Raw genomic sequence first — 17,877 nt, forward strand, 5'->3', positions numbered from 1 at the left:
CTTTTCATGGTGCACTTTTCACGTTTTCCCTGGCTCAGGCGAGTTAGGCCCTGATTCCTGTCATCGAGTTCTTTCCTGTTTTCTGCCTCTGAATGCTCCAGCTTGGATGAGCATCTGTATCCATGACCTTTGTCTTACTCCCTGCGCGGCTAACGGTGCCTGGCTCAGCCTGTTGCCTGCCAAAACGGTATCTTGCCTTCGAGTTATCTGCTCCGCTCCTCGAAAATACATTCCTGTCTGGTAGTTTAGGAAAACATCCTTCCAGCTGCAGAGCAAAGGGCCCGGCCTCACTGTCTCCATGCAAGTAATTCATAGCTCCTGTTACCATGGTAGGCCCATGCCCCCTCGCATCTCATGCAGACACGTAGACGCATATGCACGCACTAGCAGTCAGTATAGAATAGCCTTTTGCCCGAGAGACCTTTTCCATTCAGATAATACAGTTCCTTAAACACAAGATATTTGATACGATTTGGGATTAGGTTGTTCTGACACCCCAGACTTCTGTCTCCTCATGTAAGGCTAAATGTCAAGTCCCCTTCACCCTCCAGTCCCACGTCAATCACACGTCATACTGCTGCGCGCGCATCTCTGCCATATATTTCTGCTGACACTGCAGGATTCTCTTGTGACATCACATAATGACGTTTCTAGTACCTGCCCTCATGCACGCCTATTGTAACGCATCTTTCATTACGTATGTGTATTCTTATCTCTCCTCTCAGCTGTTACGCCTCCTGCATCTGTCTTTACTGTAATGCATTGACTATGTATATGATAACTTGTCAATAAAGTGTTGTCTATCCTTTCCCGAGCCTTAGTGGCAACGGAAATCGATTTGCCATGGTTCGAACCATATAACCAATTCCTTTTTAAGGAATAAAACCCCTTTTAAAACCTCAAATACCACGGATTCTGCCTTTTCTTTTTGACTGAGTTATTCTTATTGAACTGTACCGCATAAATTAAGTATAGGTAATTAATATTTACCACATAATTGGCGCCCAAATAGGGACCCCTCCCCCACCTTACGCGCCGGAGGTGCGTTGCAGGCCTGGTCCCCTGCCACAGCCGGACGGACAACTACGCGTACCCGCAGGATTTCCTGTATATCCCTCAGGCCAACGGAGGTGACTGAGGCTGCGATCAACACCCAGACGAGGCGGTGAGGAGTGCGGAGGATCCCGACCAGAACCTAGCTGAGAGAGAGCAAGATCCGAGGTATACGGAGGCCCACCAGGTTCCGAAGTTCCGAAGTATCTGCGTCACGAGTCCAGTCCAGTCCAGTCCAGTGTCGAGTTTCCGAGGCCTTCTGTTCCGTGCTTCCCGGTGAGTACCGTTGCTGGAGACGCATCTAGACGTGCGCATTAATTTGTGCCGGTCAAGACGGGTTTGGGTACACAGATCCGGTATGCACTGTTTTTAGCGGTGTATCTGTACTGTTTAGCAGTATATCCGGTCTGCACTGTTTTAGCAGTGTATCTGTACTGTTTAGCAGTACATCCAGTATCATGCAGTTAGCTAGTTTTATTCTAATTATTATTGTTCGTTTTTGAAAATGTTTTAATGTGGTTTTAAATGTCGTGGTATGAGTGATTGTTCGATCTTCATTATTGTGTTTATTGTATTAACTGTGTTCAAGTTTCAAGTAAATATCAAGTATTAGGGTTCAAGATGCCGCTGTTCTCCAAATTAAGACAGATAAAAACCAGAAAAGGGGTACTCGAGGAAGCTGTTCCTATTCCACCTAGGGACACTCCAGGGTACTTTATGTACCACAAACATGGCTTAGATGCCGTACTATATCTCGATTTGTGGGTAGATTATACTAAAGACTTAACAGAGAATCAGAGATGGCCCGCTGCTGGGACATGGGATGCCGATTGCATCATGAGAGTAGAAGAAGCATTATGGAAAAAGAAAGCCAGACAGTCACAAAAAGATGCCATTGAATTATGGCGTAAAGAATCGCATAGACGCATAGAGAAAGCGCTCAGAAAAGAAGAGAAGAGTAGAGAGGAGTCTGACAAAACCCGAGAAAACGTATTAGTGGGGGAAGGCATACGAGTAAAAGCAGAACAAGTAGACAGACAACGAAACACTCTTATGAATGGTATGTATCCTCTTCTGACCGAGGGTTTACCTAAAGCCACCCCCGAAGTACCAAAAGATCTGCCACCTCCATTGCTCCCGACTAAATTACACCATAAGACCGCAAAGGACATTTTCCTTTCATCCTACTTAGACGATGTAGCTCCCGCATATACAGAAGCAACGTGCCCAGGCGCCACCCGCTGATGGCACTCCGCCCCAAAATAATCCGCCCCCACTTCTACAGCAACAAAGTCCTCCTGCCAATCAACACCTTCCACCCGTTCCACCACCTCTTCCTGCACCTATTCTTCCCCCTCTCCCTATCTTCCACTCAACAAATCCTTTTGGACCTGGCACCTCAGGAGGTGCCACAGGAGGTTTTCAGACCCCACCACAAGCACATAGACTGACTTATAGGGATTTAGCACACCAACATACACCACAATCAGCGAATTACGACATACTTAAGGAGCCTCTCACAGACTGTAGATATGATCCAGTGCCCGGTAAAGATGACGACAGAATGATGCTATCATCAGTACGTCTACGAAGAGTTTCAAACTACTTACTGTTACTACCAGGAATGGTTGATCATCTAGACAAAATATATCACTTTGTCCAAACAGGGCGAGGTCCTGAAAGCATTGGCGAGGCCATGGCATACCAGAAAGTCGATACTCAAAAACTGTTGTTACGTTTTTTCATAAACTGCTTGATAAGAAACAGAGATAGGCCTGGTGCAGACCAGGAAGAAATGAAAGCACTTAACAAATGGGGTCAGAATATAGCAGAGGGAAAACATGATAGACAAAGTTGTATAGAAAATATGTACAAAAGGATCCGAAAAACAGTAGTACAGATACATGAAAGAGAACAGCCTGAAATAGAGAATGAGGGAGATAAGACTGAATCCTCGGAGGAGGACGATCAACCAGGAACGAAAACTGGACAGTCACAATTACAATTACCCACTAAAGAAATGATAGCTTATGTAGGTAAGGGAAGACCCTTGAATAATTCGATACGTCCGGTACGTCCAGAAAGTAAGAGACTCTATCAAGCTGCCATGTCAAATCCGAGGACGCCTGAACACTTATTTCAGGCTACGGATAAATTACTTCGAGAACGAATGGGGTACCATGTACTCGATTCTATGGATGAACAAGAATTAGCCAGGTCAGCAGTACAATGGGCTGACAGTTCTGATAAATATAGTGATGATGCGCTAGCACACACGTTTTTGAATCTTTCACCACACGAACAGCGTTTAGCTGGTATGTACATGATACAACATCTCCTTATATTATATAAAAGCCAACACTCTGATCCAGGTCCCCTACCCGATATATTGATAGAACTACTCATGAGGAAATGGAGAGGTCTAGGTACTGATTTAATTAAAGTAATTCTAGAACATCGGCACAGGTACAGTGCCTTCTTGTGTCCAAGGCTTGATCCGGCTCCCTTCACGGAAAGAGAAACGTATTACATAGACAGACAGAATCCCTTGCGAGAAGTGCACCCAGTTATGAATGATGATAACACCCTTAGACGTGTGTTTGTGTACACGCCTTTAACAAAATTGGAATTGTTAGAAATGAAGAAACTAGTGCCTAGTCATGACAAAGATCCAGCAGGGTTTCACCGCGAAATAAAAGACATGTTACTAATGGGTGATTACACCTATCCGGATATCATGAAAATATTGAAAGTATTATTGCCTGCCGGTATTTACGAGAAACTCAAGGAAAAGGAATGGGAGGTGGGAGAGCAAAAGATTGAGTGGGCTGTATTAGAAAACGAAGAAAACACTCGTACTCCAGGCCTAGGGCTTGGAGACAAAACTAAAGCGTTACCAGGATTATTAGTACAAGTGTTACCACGTTTATTGTCAACGAAAAAGGAAGACTGGGATGCAATCTCAGCCTGTAAACAGAAACCTGATGAAGACACTAGTGATTTTTATTCCAGATTTGAGAAATGTTTTGGTATTAATAGTGGCCTGAAACCAAGTAGCGAGTCATATCCACATCTTTTTGTGTCCAAATTAGTCGAGAATTCTCTGCCTCAGGTTAAGAACCGAGTATTGAAAGTCGAAAGCACCTGGCAAGCTAATACCCCTTCACAAATGTTACAAATGTTACAGTACCACCAGAATAGAATTAGAGAAGAACATGAACATGAACAAAAACGTATGAAAGACACGAAAATGAAAATGCTAGTCGCTCAGTCAGTTCCAGCTGATGGCCAGAAAAAGGGCACAACACAGTCTAATAATTCAACAGGTCCTGTTAAAGGGACATGCAACTATTGTAAGCAGCCAGGTCCCTATATAAACGATTGTGCAGTTTTGAAACATAATATCTCTACGGGTAAAACTAAAGAGAGACCACGTCCACCCAGACAAGACCAGGTCCAACAACAAGTACCACAGAATATCCAGCCTATGCAAGCCTCACAACAGACAGTACAGACCGTAGCTGTGCCACAGTCACAACCCATCACCGCAACACAAAACACGACACAACAGATGTACCAGTATGCACAAAATGATTATCCCGACTATCAGCGATACACATGAAACAGCCTAGAGAGGGAGGTTGGCTTGCCTCTTATTGAGGTTCCTGTAGATCAGAGGGTCCTTATGTACATAGTCAAGTATTAGGGAAAGACAGAAAGTTTTTAATTGATACAGGGGCAAGCAGGACGACCATCAGTCACGACGAGGTTCCAGGGGCACCCCTCTCAGGCTCACAGAATGTTTCCCTTGGATTTTCAGGAAAGCCTATTATTAACGAAGTGTCGCAACCACTTCCCCTTGCAGTTGGTCCTTTGACACGGACCACAGACTTACTACTTACCAAATCATGCCCAGAAAACTTGCTAGGTATAAAGACACTGAAAGCCCTAGGAGCTGTAATATGTTGTTCTCCGGAAGGAGTACGACTATTTCTGCGCGACTTTAAAGGTCACTATGTATTGAGAGATATGGATCCCAGATTACAGAATGTCCCTGCACATTTATGGGCGCAAGGCCCCACTGATGTAGGTTGTATGCACATCACACCATATCGAGTTATACTCAAGCAAGGAGTGGTATTGCCCCGAATGCGACAATACAAGTTACCCCCAGATGCTGTAGTGGCTTTACTGCAAATCATTGACGAGCTCATTGCACAAGGAGTAGTTGTGGAAACTGACTCCAATGTATGTAATTCACCTATCATTCCAATTCTTAAACGCACCGATCCCAATGCACCACCAGTTTATCGATTAGTTATCGATTTGCGCGAATTAAATAAATGTATTGTACCACAGTACCCCGTGGTCCCAGATATCTCTTCATTATTAACAGCTATCGATCCAGAAGCAACGTTCTTTACCGTAATTGACCTGAAGAACCCTTTCTTTAGTGTTCCAATTGACCCAGAAAGCCAATACTTGTTCGGATTCTGTTTAAATGGACGAAGCTTCAAATTTGCACGCGCACCTCAAGGATTCACAGAAAGCCCCAGCATCTAGAGCCAAGCACTGAAAAGACAACTTGACAGTATTCACATGCCTAATAACACTGCTCTACTTCAGTATGTCGATGATCTGCTGATCACCGCCCGAAGCGAACCCGAATGTGAAAAAGCATCACTGACGGTTTTACATTTTCTAGCCGACAAGGGGCACAAGGTGTCCCCTTCGAAGCTACAATTCTGTGTTCAGCAAGTTGTTTACCTTGGGCACTTGCTGTCCAAAGGGGGGAGACAGCTCACACCTGATCGCATCCAGTTAATTGTAAATATGTCACGACCCAAGACACAAAAGGAGGTACGGGCCTTCATAGGCCTCACTTCCTACTGCAGACAATGGATTCTCCAATATGCATTTCTAGCAAAGCCACTCATTCAGTTGACAACCCAGGAGGCAGCGTCTTCGACTGTCCTCCCTTGGACTCAGGAACATACACAAGCTTTTGAAGACTTAAAGAAAGCCTTATGTCAAGCACCTGTTTTAGCAACACCATGTTACAATAAGCCTTTTACACTTTTTGTTACTGAACGCGAAGGTACTGCCTTGTCAGTACTCACACAGGAACAAGCAGGTTCACACAAACCGTGTGCTTACTTTTCTAGCACATTAGATCCAGTAGCCCAGGCTCTGCCTGCGTGCTTGAAATCAGTTGCAGCGACAGCTCTAGCAATCAGACAAAGTGATTCTATAGTGTTAGGACATCAGTTGACAGTACAAGTTCCACACTCCGTGGAAGTTCTTTTAAATCGAACACAGACCCAGCACTTGACTATAGCACGATTGACAGGTTATGAATTGACATTGTTTCAGCCACACATAGAGATCAGACGCTGTAGTACATTAAATCCTGCCACACTTTTGCCGTTAAGTGGAACAGACCCATTGGCACATGATTGTATTGAAGTCATTACTATTACGACGAAGCCTAGACAAGACTTGACAGACACTCCATTACCAGACCCAGACCTGACACTTTATGTGGATGGTTCATGCATGAGAACAAGTACAGGAGAGTTAGTGGCCGCCTACGCAGTCACGACAGACACTGAAGTCATAGAAACAAATTGTATTGACACCCTGTCAGCTCAAGCTGCAGAGCTCATCGCTCTGACACAAGCCTGTATTCAAGCCAAGAACAAGAGAGTTAACATATACACAGATTCCCGTTATGCTTTCGGAGTTGTGCACGACTTCGGCGTATTGTGGCGAGAGAGAGGTTACTTAACTTCTCACGGTGCCAACATTCAACACGGTCCCCTCATTCAAGCTCTGTTAGACGCAATACATCTGCCTACTGCCATATCCATCATGAAGTGCAAGGCACATACAAAAATCACTGATATCGTTTCCCAGGGTAACGACCTGGCAGACCGAACAGCTAAGCATACAGCTCAGACTCACGCAATAGACCTGACAAAGACAGTAGTTCCGACATCGACTCACTGCATGACAGTTAGGGATCCCGCCCATGATGTAATTGACATACAGACACATGCCACATCGGATGAAATAAAGAAATGGACTGAACTAGGAGGGATCCAAACAGATCAGGGATGGATGACGAAGGGAAAATCTACATGGTTTCTCCCCGACTCTATGGTTCAAGTTATCATCAACACAGTACACAGTCCCGCACACCTAGGAGAAAAAGCTATGCTAGACAGTATTCAAAACATCTGGTTCAACAAACACTTACGAGCAGCAGCCAAACAGAAAGTGCGTACTTGCATGATCTGTTGTCAGTTCAATCCAGGTAAAAGCATTCCTGTAGAGCAAGGTGGATTCCATCCTCCCGATCACCCTTTTGAAGTCCTCCAGATGGATTATATCCAGATGGAACGTTGTCGAGGATTCAAATATGTCCTCGTAGTTGTATGTGCACTCTCCCGATGGACAGAAGCATATCCAGTCCCAGATTACACTGCTCCGACCACTGCCAAGCAGCTGGTTCGTGAATTCTTCCCACGGTACGGCTTGCCCCGTATCGTATACTCAGATAACGGCCAGCCATTCTCATCCGAACTTGTAAAACAAGTTACACTTCTGTTAGGCTATCAGTGGAAATTCCACTGTGTCCGGCATCCCGAGGCAGCAGGTCTCGTGGAGAGCCATAATCAGACTCTGAAAATTCGACTTGCTAAAATCTGTAGAGAGAAAGGCGTTGACTGGATAGTAGCTTTGCCAGTTGCGCTCTTCTACATGAGAATGATAGCACATTCTCGATCAGGGCTATCCCCGTATGAGGTGGTCTTCGGTAGGCCACCAAATATGTGGGGGACGCCTATACCTCGTAAAATAACGGATGTTGATTGTAATATGCTGACAGATTACCTTGCCTCCTTGATGTCTGCACTACAATCTTGTCGTTCACAGGTAGCTGCAGCCTTTCCCGACAACACCGACGTGAAGCCCCATGAAGTGGTTCCTGGAAATTATGTTTTCATAAGAAACTTCGACCGACGGAGCCCGCTGGAGCCCCGCTGGCAAACGCCGAAATTGGTACTTTTGACGACGAGGACGGCTGTGAAGGTTGAGGGCCGAAAAGGGTGGCTGCACTCGAGCCACGTCAAGAAGTTTCATGGACTTCCTTCTGATTTGAATTCTCAGCCCTGCCCTCCTCCACAGACTGACTCAAAACTCCCCCTGGTTGAGAAAACCGCTTCGCAAGAACATAAACTAAAACTAAGGTCTAGCAAGTCAGACAGTTTAATTGTTTAAGTCCTCCCCTAGGTGAATCGGTTAAATTAGTTTCTGACATGTATCCCCTAGACCGAAATAGAGAGAGAGATAGACAGAAACAGCTCAAGAAAGATGAATATTGTAAATCACTTCGTAGTCACTGTATAGTGACACTATTGATTATGTTTTTTCTAAGTTTATTGATTATTGCTGCAAGTATCCTACTGCACATTTATTACCCTATTTTCAAGCGTGCACATTCTGCTTTCAACGTCACTGCCGAACATTCTTTTAGCGAATTAACCCCGCATGAGTTGTCCTACAGACTTGCGCTGCGCAACAACACCTTCATTAGTATGTTACATCACTCTCATCAGACCAGCAACGCTACACATTGTTGGACATGTGGCCGACTCCCTCCCTACCAGAAATACAGGGGAGTTCTGCCTCTATTCCCGTATCCGTTCACACATAATGGTTCCTGTGGCGCATGGTTTAGTTTGATTAATTCTTTAGATTCAAATACAGTAGTTTACAAGGGCAACTAGGTATGGGGAAACCTGAATACAGACCTGCATAAAGTATGTTTCCCTGACAAGGAGGGACTCCCCAAAAGGACAGGGACTGATCTAGAAAATGAAGTATATGGATTAGGTAATTTTACACTTAATCTCATGATTCTGAATGTTGAATCCGAATCCGAGCCAGTCTTGCCCGCTATGTCAGTATTACCAGTCAAAGGTGAATTATGTGTTAGAAAGAATGGTTCAGTACACCTGGGTCATAGTAAATGTACTACTGTGGTCGAATTCAGTGATAAGGGCAAGTCTGCGTTTAAAGCTTCACGACATTCCTACTTCATTTGTGGTCATACCGCATATATACGTTTACCTCTAGATTGGGATGGTACCTGTTACATTGCATTCCTTCTGCCACCTGTTTTCCTAGCTCCTCCTGATTATCATAGGAATACCCATCTAGTACACAATAGACCCCAGAGAGATCTCCCGATTGTCGACTATACTGAAACGGCATGGGAGCAATACACAGACTTCAATAAAGGTTTCTTTCCCTACTTAGGTGCTGTCTTTAATAGTAAACTGTTACGCAAGTTAACTAGAACCCTCGAAGCAGTAGTGAATGAGACTACTTCCGCCCTAGGCAACTTAACAGAGGAGCAGTCTGCGATGCGGATTGTTGTTCTTCAAAATCGTCTCGTCCTTGACGTCATCCTGGCCGATAGGGGCGGAGCCTGTAGAGTCATCGGATCGAGTTGCTGTGTTTTCATTCCAGAAAACGCGCCATCAGTATATAGAGCCATCACTCGTCTTCATAAAATTGCAAGTCAGATACACCAGAATCCAGGCACCTGGACTTGGTCCCGTTGGTTCTGGACTACATTGTCAGCCTGGGGATGGAAGATCCTATCCTTCCTAGGTATTGCCCTTCTCATAGTATTCAGTTGTTGCCTATGTCTACAATGTGGGCCGGCGATTTGCGGCTTGTGCGCCACATCATGTATTCCTCATTCAAATTCTCATTCTAAACGTCATAAGAAGAAAGAAGAGCAAATGATACTACGTGAACAAATTGATAGACTTATGAGTATCGATATATCATGAAGGGTCCTTAGGGAACAAGGAGGGAATGAGGAAATATAAATGTTATGGTCAGAAATGTTCCCTAACGTGTACCCCACCGTCTCCATGTACGAGCTTAAAGTGCATGTAACTTCCCTCCTGTACCAGCTACAAAGACGCAAATACATTTGCGTCCAACGTTAACATGTCCTCTTTCAGATCCACCATGAATGGGTCAGATATTCCGTTCCTAAGTGTGCCTTGCCAACGTCTTTTCATGGTGCACTTTTCACGTTTTCCCTGGCTCAGGCGAGTTAGGCCCTGATTCCTGTCATCGAGTTCTTTCCTGTTTTCTGCCTCTAAATGCTCCAGCTTGGATGAGCATCTGTATCCATGACCTTTGTCTTACTCCCTGCGCGGCTAACGGTGCCTGGCTCAGCCTGTTGCCTGCCAAAACGGTATCTTGCCTTCGAGTTAGCTGCTCCGCTCCTCGAAAATACATTCCTGTCTGGTAGTTTAGGAAAACATCCTTCCAGCTGCAGAGCAAAGGGCCCGGCCTCACTGTCTCCATGCAAGTAATTCATAGCTCCTGTTACCATGGTAGGCCCATGCCCCCTCGCATCTCATGCAGACACGTAGACGCATATGCACGCACTAGCAGTCAGTATAGAATAGCCTTTTGCCCGAGAGACCTTTTCCATTCAGATAATACAGTTCCTTAAACACAAGATATTTGATACGATTTGGGATTAGGTTGTTCTGACACCCCAGACTTCTGTCTCCTCATGTAAGGCTAAATGTCAAGTCCCCTTCACCCTCCAGTCCCACGTCAATCACACGTCATACTGCTGCGCGCGCATCTCTGCCATATATTTCTGCTGACACTGCAGGATTCTCTTGTGGATCCACCCACCTGTGACATCACATAATGACGTTTCTAGTACCTGCCCTCATGCACGTCTATTGTAACGCCTCTTTCATTACGTATGTGTATTCTTATCTCTCCTCTCAGCTGTTACGCCTCCTGCATCTGTCTTTACTGTAATGCATTGACTATATATATGATAACTTGTCAATAAAGTGTTGTCTATCCTTTCCCGAGCCTTAGTGGCAACGGAAATCGATTTGCCATGGTTCGAACCATATAACCAATTCCTTTTTAAGGAATAAAACCCCTTTTAAAACCTCAAATACCACGGATTCTGCCTTTTCTTTTTGACTGAGTTATTCTTATTGAACTTTACCGCATAAATTAAGTATAGGTAATTAATATTTACCACAGTAACATTTACTATTACCACTCCAGTGAGTGCAACAGTAGAAAAAACGTTGGATAGCGTAGGGGTAAAAATTACTATTCCCAATCCAGTGAATGCAACAGTTGGGAAAGCGCTGGATAGCGGGAGGGTAAATATAACTATCCCCAATCCAGTGAATGCAACAGTATGGAAAGCGTAGGATAGCGTACGGGGAAAAATTACTATTCCCACTCCAGTGAGTGCAACAGTAGGAAAAGCGTTGGATAGCAGAAGGGTAAAAATTACTATTCCCACTCTAGTGAGTGCAACAGTAGGGAAAGCGTTGGATAACGGGAGGGTAAAAATTACTATTCCCACTCCAGAGAGTGCAACAGTAGGGAAAGCGTTGGATAGCGTAGGGGTAAAAATTATTATTCCCACTCCAGAGAGTGCAACAGTAGGGAAAGCTTTGGATAGCGGGAGGGTAAAAATCACTATTCCCACTCCAGTGAGTGTAACAGTAGGGAAAGCGTGGGATAGCGGGAGAGTAAAAATTACTATTCCCACTCCAGAGAGTGCAACAATAGGGAAAGCATTGGATAGTGTAGGGGTAAACATTACTATTCCCACTCCAGAGAGTTCAACAGTAGGGAAAGCGTTGGATAACGGGAGGGTAAACATTACTATTCCCACTCCAGTGAGGGCAACAGTAGGGAAAGAGTTGGATAGCAGGAGGGTAAAAATTACTATTCCCACTCCAGTGAGTGCTACCGTAGGGAAAGCATTGGATAGCGGGACGGTAAAAATTACTATTCCCACTCCAGAGAGTGCAACAGTAGGGAAAGCGTTGGATAGCGTAGGGGTAAAAATTACTATTCCCACTCGAGAGAGTGCAATGGTAGGAAAGGCTTTGGATAGCGTATGGGTAAAAATTACTATTCTCAGTCCAGAGAATGGAACAGTAGGGAAAGCGTTGGATAGCGTAGGGGTAAAAATTACTATTCCCACTCTAGTGAATTTAACAGTAGGGAAAGCAATGATTTAATACAGTAATAAAAATAAATTAAATATCAATACCAATAAAACATTAAATAAAATTAATTTCCAATTTAATATTATGTAATAATTAATCAATTATAAATACAAATAAATATCAGTAATTAAAATTAATTACCTATCCATAATTAATTAATAACTAATTAATTTTCAATAACAAAAACCAATTAATAATGTAAATTAATACCAATTATTAAAACTAATTACATATTCATAATTAGTTAACAACTAATTAATTTTCAATAAAAAAAACGAATTAATAATATAAATGAATACTAATTAATAATTAATTAACAGTAAACTAATTATCAATACACAAAAAATATTTTTAAGATGTCATTTTAAGATGTCATTAATTACAATTAAATTACTTTAACCCACCCTATTTCCCTGTAAACCCACAATCCACTACAGAAACCAAATTGATACAATTATCATAATTATCAATTAATAAATTAATACAAATTAATTACCAATTGATAACAATTAATTATCAATTAACAAGTAATTAACAAATAAAAAATCAATACTAATAAATAAATAAAAATGATTTACTTAATTACAATTACATTTTTCCCACCCTATTCCCCTATAAACCCACAACCCGACACAGAAAATAATGTGATAAAATTAACATAATTATCAATTAATCAATTAATAAAAATTAATTACCAATTAAAAATGAATTAACAATTAATTCAAAATTAATACCAATAAATAAATACAAATATTTAATTAATTACAATTAAATTACGTCCCACGCTAGCCCCCTTTAAACCCACAACCCGCTACAGAATTAAATTACGCAAAAATTAAATAACATGAAATTCATTACTTTAAATAAATTACAAAAATGATATACACTTTTCACTTATATTTTAACATACAAAACACTTCAAAAATGCGATATTATTAAAAATTCAACATATTTTAATACCTATATTATAAACTTCAATATTTTGACTTTCTATATCTTAAAAAATCGTTATTATATTACTTACCTTCAATTCTATATTTTTCACCACCCTATTCTGTCCATTCAATATTTTGTCCATTCTATATTTTGACTTCGATATTTTGGTAATTCTATATTTTGAATTCGATATTTTGTCTTGTTACCAACCAGACCATAGCATTTTACCCAAGCTGCACCGCAACAGAACTTATCTTTAAAGGTGGACACTGGGGTTTAGTACTTTTCATCCCTTTAAACAGGACTTACATTGAATAAGACTCAGGTGGTGAGAGCACCTCAATTCAGAAGTTCACAAACCATGTGTAGGAAATCTGCCCTTTCTGCTTGTTCTCCCTGGATTTTTTGCCTTTTGCTGGACCTTATATTTTTGCTGTCTTTAGAATTATATGGCATTTACCCCTGCTAACCAGCAGTAAAGTGCCTTTTAACAGGCTCAATTTGGAAAATACCTAATCAGCATATTTAACTTGCCTATAAGTATATGGTACAACGTACACAGGGCCTGGAAGTTAAATGCCACTAATGTTTTGTAGCCCCTAGTATGCCATCCACAAGAGTGCCAATGCGAAAATTGCTTTAGGCCTACCATTGTAGCCTGACAGTAGCAATGTAAAAACTGTTGTTTAATGTGTTAAAATAAACCTTTTTGACAAGTCAAAACCTCTGTATTAAATATTATTAAGTCACACCTTGAAACCCTCAAGGCAGAGTGCTTGGTATTTAAAAGTATGACATGCACAAATTTAAATATAACATGTACTTACAGTGACTAGCACCCCAAAGCTCTTTTCAGTAGGAAGGCTGATTGGCCTATAGAGAAACAATGGAAGTGATATTAAATGCTAATGCTGTATCTCAGGATTGGGACCAGCTACACAAATACCTAATTTACATTGGCTCTTTAGCTACTTCTGGCCAGTAATTAGCCTTGAATAGGTGTGGAATGTGCATGAAGAGAAAGCAATAGGATGGTTTCAATGGACAGAGATGACTCCTCTGAACTGCACAGATAATTCAGGGTGGGGGCTATGGGCATCCTTTTTGACCCCACAGAGCAACTCCTACTTGAATGTCAATTCCTGCTTGACAGGTCTGCTGGATTCACATATAAAACTTGTGGAAAAGGGAGAGAACGGGATGCCAAGACCATTCCCATTGATCCACTATCTGGTTGCTGAAGGACTCTGTTTGTGTCCTACTTCTGTCTCTAGGTGTATTGTGGGTACAGTGGAGGCCTCAAACAGGGCGTTAGTATTAGATGGTATCGGAATACAAAGATTGCCATTGTACACTTCCTACAGACACCCTCACCCTCAGAGTCCAGGTTTAGTGTGGACAAGACTTTTTATGAACTTGAAAATTAACATAAGTGTGTAGAGCTGCCCCCGAGAATGTTTACCTCTCTTGTTAGGGCTTGCCTAGCACTCATTCTCATCCATTACCCAGAGCCAGACCCATTACCCAAGGCATCCCCAGCAAAACACTTTTTGGACCTGTTAAAGATCAGAAAAGGACTGGGCCTGTTGTCTGTAAACTGAGAGGAGCCCTGAAGGTCTGGACCTGTTCTATCTTGTGTCCAGGACAGAAAAGTGGACTCCAGAGGTCATAGGACTAACCTCCTGTTCAAGCGAGACGGATGCACCAAGCTACAATAGGCTTTTCATTGGAGGTAGCAAGCAGAGCGGTGGCAACTAGATCTAGACTGGACCCTTATGTTGGACTCTGCCTGACATCTTGGAATTCTCCAAATGCTTACCCTGAGCATCCTGGGGGGAGGGTCTTTAGGAGTGTACTCCTCTGGTGGATTGAGACTTAAAGGACTAAGTTAGAAGGTAAAATCTTTGCTCAGGATTATCCTGTTATGTGTATCCAACCCACGCTCCACCACAGTCATCCCCAAATTGTGCCATGGTCCCGGTCCAGAGAGACCATTGCATGTCATTGGTGCTTGTGCTTTTTGATGCTATTTCTCCTTAGAAGATTTACAAATTCTTATCTCTGGTTCCCCTTATAAGATTTTTGTCACTTTAGTGTCAGTCTGTTTATTAAATGTTACTTTATTTTTCTAAGTTGTTTAGATTTTTTAACTCTTTTACATGTTGACTTCACTACTGCTTGCATACTGCATAAATACTTTACACATTGCCCTAAGTTAAGCCTGCCTTCTCTGTGCCAAATCTCCCAGGGGGTTGAGCTCAGGTTAATTTAGTCACTTTGAGGGTTCACCCGGTCAAGGGTTGTGATTATTCCTTATTGGGGACAATCACACACCCCAATTAATAATTCAATCTTTAATACCAGATGGTTCAAAAAGCTAAACATTTCAAGTGGATTAAGTGAGGTGGAAACCATTTCTCACAATATGCTACTGTTTAATTGTGCAAGAATACTTGCCATACTCTATGCTAAAGCAGCACTGATGTAAAGAATGGAGCTGTCCAATCATGGGGTAAACCTAGGATTTAATGAGGAGACTTCTGGAGAGAATCAAAGGAAGATCATCTAGGGAGGGTAAATGATCTCTCTCTGATACCATATCATGTGTTACACAGCAGGAAAAAGTAATGTTGCAGTCCAGCAAGACACTGAGGTGTCAGCAAATTCAATTTTAAATGTGGGTTGTTGGTGTTATAGAACACCCAGACACGGTGCTTATCCATATATGACTTTCACAAATGTACACAGCAGCCAATCAAGACTCACCGCCTTGCCGAATGATGTCTGCACTGCTCCACAAATTAGGATGGCCCAAACAGGCAGACACACCGCTGCGGAGACACCACATAACCAGACCCAGCGAAAAGACGATAGCGAAGCACTATAGCCGAGACCCGGCCATGAAGCCCATGGACCCACCCCCTCCACATGCATCCGGTCATGTACCTGCTACTGCACTACCAGCAACAGAGCCATCACGGATGCCGCCGCATGTACGTAAATGTACCAATACAACACACAACACACGGCGCGGAACAGGGTCCAACTCCACCACAGACACCCTGCTGGGGGTCACAACACATCCACAAGGGCACCCCTATATTACCCACCTGGCAACAAGTCACCCCTCTGCATCCAGGACCCACATCGACCGTGAACTAGCAGCAACGTCCCGCTCCCGGTCACGTCACCGCCGCGGTAAACACATGTGCACAATGCAGAAGGCAGGGCCACTCCAAGGCATGGGCAGGGCACTGACACCACAGGGACACACCACCCCCAACTACACATCAACACACACCATCAATTCACATGCTATTTGCCCATCCTGTAAATCCCATGCACATCAACAAGCACAGGTACAAGCAAGCACAATGCACACCATGCCCCACACAACAGACAACCAGGGAGTCACCCACTGCAGGAGTAGCTGACAAGAAACACACTACACCAGTGCCGCACACACTCAAGGCTGACAATACTTCCCAGCACATTCACACAACCTTTGTGAACCACAAACAGAACACACACACAGGGTAGCCTGAACAGATGCCTGCACAAAACTATACACAAACACGACAGGACATCAGGGGATGCACATCAGGCAATACCAAGCACACAGACACATAACACTGTACGCACAACAGGCAGTGTGTGCACAACAAGCACAACAGATACACACAGACATGACGGCACAACCACAACACACACCACAAAGCGGCACAGCACAAAAACAACAGTACACCCAGGAAGTGAAGCTACACCACAGCCAACACATAGACACCCAACACAACAACAACAGGATGCACCACTCTGGGATACAACAGCACACCCAGCAATACCAGAGCACTGGGCAGCACACACAGCTCAAGTGCACAAGGGCAAGCAAAACTGATGAATACCACAAGAACATCACACAGAAACAATGTTGCCATGTCCAGAGTGGAACAGCACACTTGGCCCAAAACATCCACCACAAGGCACAGACTCACAAATGAAGAGATGGGGAGGCACATACACATGAAAACAAAGGGGACAGCTGACATCAAAATCAACTGTTTTGCATGTCAGCATCAGACATGTGAGGTGTGTCCAACACACTTAGAGTCAATGCAGACCCACAATGTCTACGCACAAGTCGCACACATAGGGGATGGCCTCACATCACACACCATGCCTCACAGGAGGAGAAAAGGCACCATGTTCCTGCAGTGCTAGAGAAGGTCACACACAATGCCAGCGAAGACCAGCAGTGTCACGCAGTCCACACAAACACACACAACACACATTGATAATCAAACAAACACAACACTGATGTGTAATTCACACACTTTGCACACACATAAGTGACAAATACAACAAGGAGGAGTCACACAGAACTGCATGGACACACCAACAGACTGCACAGTGCACAACAGACAACTCACACAAAAGAATCAAATCTTTGCTTTGTGATAACTTTATTTCGGTCAACGACCATAAAAGCACAGATAAAACATGTACATACAGTAAAATACATAAATAATTAAGAACCAGCAGTTAAAACATTATTAAACAATCAGTTATCAAACGAAAAAATGACCATCATTATAATTAGTCACAATTAATCAAAGTGGAACTTCTGCGCCACATGCCGTACAAAAAACGGGAGACTGAAAACACAATGAGGGGGGATGTATCATATTTTAAAATTCTAACGGCTTGAGCACAATGTTTTAGGCCCAGATTTCTACATAGTGGTATCAGCCAAGCTCTCCGAATTGAGCTATAAGCAGGGCAAAAGAACAAAACATGG

Source organism: Lissotriton vulgaris, chromosome 11 (assembly GCF_964263255.1).
Source record: "Lissotriton vulgaris chromosome 11, aLisVul1.2, whole genome shotgun sequence".
In the NCBI taxonomy this organism is placed as follows: domain Eukaryota; kingdom Metazoa; phylum Chordata; class Amphibia; order Caudata; family Salamandridae; genus Lissotriton; species Lissotriton vulgaris.